We start from the raw sequence: 9,025 nt of genomic DNA, 5'->3' as shown, positions 1-9,025 counted from the left end.
TTTGATCCAAGTAGTTTTTTTTTTAAACCAGAAATTCATTTTATTTGATGTCCAAGATATGGATCGTGTATTACGCCCTTTTTTTTTTTTTTTTTTTTTCACTGCTGAAAGCTGAGTACTTTTACTGGAAGCAAATCTTGTAATATGAACACTTTTCTTAGCTGCAACAAGTACACAAAGCTCTGAAAATAATATACTCAACACCTCGTGGGAGATAAACACCAACAATATTTGAACCTCTGACCTGATGGAGTCCCCTAGCGCCTCACACCAATATTTTTCAGAGATGAACCGACGCATAGCCTGAAGATAATCTCCTCCTCCACAGCGTCTGTAACTCAACGCTGCACGTAAGTATTGAAAATCGTTATGAGTTTTATCACAGCTTTTAGAATGGTCTGATATGGTCTGTCAATATCAGCAGTCCAATCTTAGGGCTCTCCAGGGCCAAAGGTCATTCTTTCACGTCTTAACTTCTTTTGCCTTGATCACTACGAAACGATAGTTTATAAATTAATCCCACATCCGGTTTAGTTTTTAGAAAACACCTAATAATATCCTAAAACAAAAACTAGAGGGCTCTGGTTGCCATTGGCAACAAAAACTCGATCAGTTGAAGGGTAGATCGTCTTAAAGATATCATTCTACTGGGACCGGATGTGACGTCAAAAGAAACTCTGTACAGATGGGGGAATAGTTGAGTTGGTGGATCCTTTTGAATGAGGATATGCACCTGGGAATTAAATCTCGCGGACTACCCATCTTCAAAAAGCTAAAAGAACACTTTGGGAATCCGAAGTCATTTAGCGTTGCATCAGAGATTGACGTCAATCGCGTGGAAGTTCATTAGTTTCAAAGCGAAGAGAGATTTCCGCTGAACTAATATCGCCCATTAGGATTAATGGTCTTCGAACTTTTACCGTTGATGCTCTGATGGAACTCAGGTAACTGGAATGGCTGAAAATTTAAATAAATGATCTTCAAGCCCACCTGAGCTATCTTTATCGCTCGCGCAGAACATTCCACACAAAAACACTTCTGCAGTGGCATTCATGCGAAATGTTGTAGATGGTTGGACACGAGCATTATTTCTCATCTATATTTCTTGCCAGGGATTGGAAGGATACACTCATACAGCGCGTGTGCGTGACTAATAAAATGGAAAATAAGTGTGGACAGGAAGACATTGAATTTTCATTTAAGTTTTAATTGGATTCCGGTAAGTTTGGGAGTAAATTTTTGTCGATGCTTTGCCGTATGGCATAATATTTTATCTATTTTCTTACATAAACTCCTTCAAAATCTGGTTTTGAAATATGAGAAATTTTGGGGGATGCTTTGCCGTATGGCATAATTTATTTACATAGCTGGTAATCCTTTTTTTTTTAAAAAAACTCAACTTTAGTTTTTGGAGTTCTCCTTCAAAAACTAAAGTTTCAGGAATAATTTTTGGATTAAAATTTAGTGGATGCTTTGTCATATGGCAGAATGTTTGAAAGGCTCAACGTTAGTTTTTGTTGTCTCCTTTCAAAAACTGTTACTGGAACAGGAGTAAATTTTCATGGATGATGCTTTGCCATACGGCACATTTTTCTTACACAATCGATAGCTCTTTTTAAAATTTCAACTTTAGTTTTTGAAGTCCCTTCCAAAACTGAAGTTTTAGTAATATTGTGTGTAAATTTTCAGCGCCACCTAGTAGACACAGTATAAAGATTTTAAGGGGGTCAAAGTGTGAAATTGCCCTTAGAAACGCATTCCTATGTTGCTCGTATAATGTATATTTATATTTCAAGGGTAATAGGCCTCATCAGCAAATGTTGGAAGTAAGGGTCGTAATAATCATTCTCAGTAACTGAAACGACTGTTCAATCTGGAGTCACCAACCCCATACGATTATCCATTTACTGTTTGCCTTGTTAATAACCTGTCTCCAAATTGCCATTGGGAGTAATTCATCCACTTGACTCTCCTCCCCTTCGTGGATGCAGTAAATACCAAATTTCCTCTTACGAGAAGGAAGAGTTAGTGGATATAACCCAATAAACAGCATCTTTTATTACGTACTTGAACACAGCGTTGGTGGGTAACACATTATTTCTGGAACGCTGCAACAAACGCTAGATTCGTAGCAGTAATGTGATAGCGCGAGCATCATAAACCATAGGTTAAGGAAACTGTGGTCATACTGGCAATTTCCCTACTCCCGAGTTCTTCTAAGGAAGTCTCAGGAGGTTTGCAGATCGGCTAGGTTAGTTAAACATCCAATCTGACCACTGTCGCCATCTTGCGGTAGAATAACTACTCCGCCATCCAGTTAGTATTGAAGTGCAAATGCATCTTAGAGCCTTGTCGTAATCTTAAACGGATAAGAAAGCGAAAAACGTGTTCGCCAGCTGTTCGAAAACGTTGGATGGGTTCTCCACCATTACAATGGTCCTGCACACACACACCGCACTCTCCACTAAATATTTTTTGGCTCCCAAAAAATTAAAACAGTCCTGTTATTCCCTTCCTCCATATATTCCTGATCTTGTCCCATGTAATTTTTTTATCTTTCCTAAACTCAAAATGCAGCTGATGACTGATGGCGTTTCAACCATTGTACGGGACACTGGAACTCCACCAATTACAGTTGAAGATTTACATTGAAAGATTTCGATATTTTTATCATCTGGGAGAACTACTTCAAAGGGGATCGATCAATTATGAATTTTTTTTTTTTTTTTTTTAGAAAAATACAGTTATTGTAGGATAGTATTTTTTTTTGGTAAAAATGACCACCCTATTTGAAACTCAACGAAAGAAACTAAAAACATTTAAAATCAGCATAAAAACCGATTTAAAAAATATATTAAAGTTGACACAAACTGCCTGAAACTTCTCACAAGTACCTCCAAGAAATAAAGAAAAAAATATCTACCAATCAATGGAAGCAGGCAGCTGCAGGAAAAACAGATTACATCTACGTCTCCCACATCTGTAAAGAGAAATAACACTGGCTTGGCATGTCAGGTTGTGGGTAAAAGAAAGCCCGGCACGTAGAATATTATGGGTGCAATCTGACATGTCATGACGATCAACTCTCTAGCAATGGGGGAAACCATGGTAGCTGCTAGTGACGTCACAACAACAAGAAGAAATGACAGACGTTTGAAATAAAATTATACAGCTTCCATCTTTGAGAGGCCAAGCTGGCCATTAGGAGTTTCTGCGTGTGCAAATATGATTATTGGGGAAATTACTTTGCCACTTTTAAACGTTTCTAAAGTTAAAGTACACATTTATTAAAAGCTAATGAAATCTCGCCAGCGGTAATTCCACAGGCGACGTTCGTGCTAGTTGGTGATTATAGAAAATAAATGAATTCCCTCATAAAACACACATGCAACGATGAAATCCCTTTGTGGGGGACTAAAAGAGAATTTTTTTTTTTGTGCTGAATAGAGAGCTTTTAAATTCGTTCTGTGTCAATGTTTATTTAATTCGAATGAAATTTTACGGCTGTGTGATTGCATCGATAACTCATCCAGCCAACAATTACGGAGAAGGGTAGTGCAGGTCACGTGATTAGCATTGAACAATATTTATGCCGTGATCGCAGTAATGATGGTTGTTCTCCTAACAGCAACACATTTTTCTTTTGCAAAATTTGCTTATTAGTCGAGCGTTGTTCTTTTATTAGTAATATGGCGATTCCATGCATGAGGGCTTAGCCAGCATGCGATTTTTTTTTTTGCTTATAAGAGAAATTATCTTCTTAGTAAAACATTTTACCTTTATTAATGGCCGGTAGAGGTCATTAGTGAATTTGAAATGTCTGTTTGCGTATTAATAAAAAAAGCTAAATAAAAAGGAAAACACATTAAATTGGCAAGAAAACTTTATTCAATCAGCCACACAAAACTAAAAATAAACCTATTTCTGTAGAATAAGTATCTAAAAATTTACTAGGTGTCTTTAAATTTTCACCTTTTCTAAAATTTTTAATGCTCTACTTCAAAAACAGTAAAATAATTAAAATAAAGAATAAAAATACAAGAAAGTTTTATAGATCATATAATAGAATAATGAAATTTAAATAAACAATACTCCTGGAAACAATAATAAAAGAAAGATAAAATAATTATAGTTAACACAAAAAAGAATTTTGCGCTACATTTTTTAATCGAAAAAGTAGTAATAAAGCTATATAAAATAGTAAATTAAAATGAATAAAATATAAATAAAAAGTGAACCAAAAATATCTTGGATTACAGCATCTGGCATATCCAGGAAGAAAATGAGAAAAATAACTCAACCACACTGATAAAAACAAATTAATGGTGATTTTTAAAGAAAGAGTAAAATTTGGACACAGGGAGAGAATAAAAAGGTTACTCTCGAACGTCTTTTTTTATTTCTCAGACCAGCTGAACCATTGTGTTTATTAGGATTTATCCCTTTAGTAAGACTGCTAAAAACAGCTGCAATAAACAGATTAATTTTTAAATTGAATCTTTCAAGGTTGACCTACATCAACAGTGCTGTTTGACTTTGATGTTTGTTTTCGTGCAATAATACTCGTAGACTTTGTGACTCCCGTAAACTGTGCGAGGATTTTTAGCGATGCTCGCGCTTGACGGATTTTAAACAAATCATGACATTACGGCATCCTGTGGGAGCAACGTTCCTCTGCTGATGGACAACCGCATGTTACACTGAATTAAACTGTTTGCTTAAACACGAAAAGCAGGCAATTTGTCTAGCAAAACTAACTCGGGTACCTCGTGCGGATTGAGGACACCAGAAACAAAAGTTGGGTGGAAAAGTGGCACTTACAAAGCATTCGCTTGGATTTTAATCACTAGCCAGAGAGACAGAAAAATAAAATACACGAATATTTCAAACAAAATTTCAAGCTCGATAGGCCGTATGGGTTTTTTAATATTCCACATTTATTTTGAATAAGAAAAGGTGTAATTATACATTCCAAAAATATTTTTCCGCTTTAAATTTATTTAAAATTTTTAAGAAAAATAAAAAGTAATTAAATAACGCCATACTTTTTTTAATTTTTCATTAAATATTCCCACAGTTACCGCTAGGTGGCGTAATATAGTGGAGAATGTTATTACTGCTTTTAATTCGCGCATCAATCACGTGCCAAAAGAAATGCACATTAGCACACGTGCTGTGGTAGTGCGCACGTGTCATAAATGGCGTGAATACTGAGCTAGCAGCCTTTATTAATATTTTACCCCCTTTTTTTTGGCTACTTCCCTTTATTTAAAAATGGGTTATGGCAGAAAAATAAAAAGAAAATAAGGCTTTTCAGAGCTTTTGATGTAGTTTAAGAATGTTCATTAACAGCACAAGAGATTGTATGCTGTTTAATTATTCGTGTTGCGTGTAATAGCAAAAATAAATTAAATGCCAATTTAAGCTATCGATTCATAAAATAAAAGTCGTTTATTAAGAAATTCAAAAAAAAAAAAAAAAACATTAACTCACTTATTATTTCCTCAACATCACACTGTCATTTGTAGAGCTTTTTATTTATATACGTATTGCAAACATTAGTAAAAACTTTATTTTACAAGATATACTTTTAAAAGAGGTGATAACCCTTTAAGTTTGTCTCAGAAACTGAAATAAAATTTTACAATTTTTAATTTTTTTTAATATCTAAAACTATACATTTATTAAAAACCAAAATATTCTCTAACTGGCTATTATATATATTGGCGTGTCTCAGAAGTGATAAAAATCAAGTAACTAAGAGGTTTGGGAATATTTTATAAGAGTTCAAAGGTGGTGTGGGGTTGAACGTGGAATCCATACAACACTGGACGCAAAAACAATAAAAAAATTGCCATCAGAAGTTAGTGAAAACAGGCTATGTCACTGAGAGGAGGAGAACACGAAGGCTATCAACCTCGTGGACATATACAACAGTGACTGAGATGTTCTCAAGGAGCCCACAGAGATCATTATCATTGCCTGAAGGCCGTGAAAGTGGACTCCTCCGTTATGCAGTTACCACCATCCTCAGAAAAGAACTGCCTTTCAAACCATGGAAGCCATATTGAGTTCAACCATTGTGTCCTGATGACTGCGACAGAAGGATCGAATTTGGTACACAGCCTTGTGTGGTATCACATCATCCACATTCATTGGACCTGTAAAGATATCTTGAAATGTTATAAGATCGTGTGAGACCAGATATTTCGCAGTGGGCAACATCGAAGCTTTTAATTTTATGCAGGAAGTAGCACCTTTCTTTTTTCACCAATGATATCCGTACTTGGCTGTTTATCCTTTATGGAAGGGGCGTGCCAAGGAAGAGATTCACGCAACTTGGACGAACTGGAAGCAACAGTCACCAATATCCTCACAGACATCCCGATTAACGTTTTGCAATCCAATTCGTCTAACGAAATGTATCGAAAATGCTGGGGCACATGTGGCGTTTTAAAATATGTCAAAAAACTCCAAAAATTATGAATAATTTAAAATTAGCTTCATTAAAATCGGGTACGATAATTTAAATATAGAGAACGACGTCTACTGTCGATGGTTTAGGTTCATGGAGCCGCATGATGTGATTCATTCTCTCTCTCTCTCTCTCTCTCTCATTCTCTGTGATGCGCGTGTGGAATTATGTCAAAAACGCAAGCCATCGCAGAACCGAAGTAAGCGAGCAAAATGACTGCGCTTCCCAAAAAGGTCAAAGGTCACTCCGCAGAGAGCAGTGCCGCAGCGCTGCTCTTACAGCAGTAGTATTTTAGGGACGGCAACACCGAATGCTAAGAGTAATCATGCGTAATTATTTCTTTTCTGAGTTAGGAGAATGTTAATGTACGTGTGGTATTGGAGAGTTGTGGTAGTGGAGGTTGTATACAGACAAGCTTGTTAAACATAGATTAACCCGAAGGGGATTAACTGGGAGAGGAAAAGGGGGAGGGGAAGAGAAGTGCATGAGAGCTCTCTTGCGGAGGTGTTTTCAACGCAGTCTTTTAATTAGCTAGCGAAATATTTTCTAAAGCCATAAATCGATTCGCTGTGCACAAAATGCGGTAGCTTCAAGGAATATAAAAAAGATTCAAAGCGAGATACAAAAATAGCTGTTGGGTATTTAAAAAAAAAAAAAAAAAAGCTTTTAAGCTTACAAAATGGCTGGGATGGAATGGGGGTTTAACCGTGTTTATTCCGCACGCGCGGTATCTCCGAAAACGGGTCAAGGCTATTGGCAAAATAAGTTTTGAATATCAGATGATGCTGTTGACGTTTTGAAATCTAAAAAAAAAATAATCATAAGCTTAGAGTTTCACTGTTTTATTAGTATATGTAGGCGTTTCGCACTGTTTGAGGCTTATCAGGACATTGCAGAAATTGTTAGCCCGAATGTTTTTAGAGGAAACAAAGCTGTTGTTAGATTAAAAATTATTTCCCTGGAGACAATTTGAAATACGCACTGCTGGAAAGATTTAATAGCGACATCAGCGACACCTATTGTTCATTATGGAGTGGAACAACTGACTGTATTGCCCGTGGTCTTATTTTTCATTCGTCTGTTCTTGCAAATTTTTATTTATCTTGATAAATCTTCTTTGATCTTTCCCTGCGTCTGTCATTCTTTATCTACCAACTTCAGTTAAGATCGCCGACAATTCTTAGGCAATCTCCCTGTGGGTATATTTTGTTATTGGTTTATCTATTTCTTCTAAAAGTCAGGAAGAATGTGAGTTATATAGAAAGAACTGCTTTTGATAGGTGCATCTAGTTTCGTGCTGATATACCATTGCATTCATCCATAATCTACAACGGGGACAGCCTTCAGAAATTGGAAACAAAGTCAAAAGAATGTACTTCTGATTCAAACAGAAGGAAAAAATCCCTTTCGAAAACCCCAACTTTGCGTAATTTTCCTCATCGATAGAGTATACTGTTTAATTAATAAAAAATAAACTTTCCATTGTTTTTCTATAAATTTCTGGTGTGTTGGAGTTTAATTGGAGAGCATCCATTTTTAAAATTGGGAAGATTTTTTCCTTTAACCACGAACAATATTTTACAAGCTTTAAATTTTCTTCCAACACTTCGCCACCTACAGATAGTGAACTGCACGCGCATTTACCCAAGCGAAGGTTGTATACTTCTAACTTTTTTCCAGTTTCTTAGGAGCAAAAGACAAAACTTAACGCTTGGTGTGACATTATAAATTTGCTGCCAAAGACAGTTGTGAAGTTTGTAAAAAATCGTTGAAGCGAGATTTGAAGAGCAGAAAGAGCATCTTTTTGCGATATACTTAGACCTTAGACATGAGATATTGGAAGCGTAGAAAACTTCTCCAAGGACATGGCCGTATGTGTTAGAGAGAAGGAAGAAAAGCCGTTCAACATCACACAGTCATTTTGTAAATCGCCATCTTCAGCATTGTACTTGACATAAATCTAGAGAGAGAGAGAAAAAAAAACCCAACTTCTGGAAAGCTTAATAAAATCATAAAATTTATCACGTAGTCCTTCAGAAAAAAAACTAAAATATTTAAAGCCCCGAGGGAATGGCAGACTTTTAAAATATTTAGAAGTTAATGAGAAATTATTTTTTTTTACTTCGCTAATTATTTATGCAGTCAAGTTTTTCCTGCAACGTTTCATAAACAACCTTGTAGCGGACGGCTTTCTTTTGAGAACTGGAGGTTCTCGCATCGCCAAGGTTATGTGAAGACAATGTATCACTTAAACTTTCAGAAGATGTAGACGGGTTATACATCATCTGGCAGTTATGCGGACAGACGAAAGAAAAAAAAAAAGAGAGAAAGAGAGGCTGTGGATAAATAATTGTACCAGCTTGTAACTTGGGCCCAGCTGCTTTCAAATTAATAAACATCGCGTGCGAATTACCATAAAGGGCGCATTGTAAAGTAGGGGTGAATCGTCAAGATGCAATATTTCATGAAAATTAGGGTTTTTTGTCTGCAGTAATGTGAGCGAAGAGGTGAGTAATGCCATTGAAAATTTTCAACTTTTTTAATTGTGAA

Source organism: Mastigoproctus giganteus, chromosome 4 (assembly GCF_048544385.1).
Source record: "Mastigoproctus giganteus isolate SK-2022 chromosome 4, ASM4854438v1, whole genome shotgun sequence".
Classification (NCBI taxonomy): Eukaryota; Metazoa; Arthropoda; class Arachnida; order Uropygi; family Thelyphonidae; genus Mastigoproctus; species Mastigoproctus giganteus.
Note: the sequence above shows the minus strand (reverse complement) of the source record.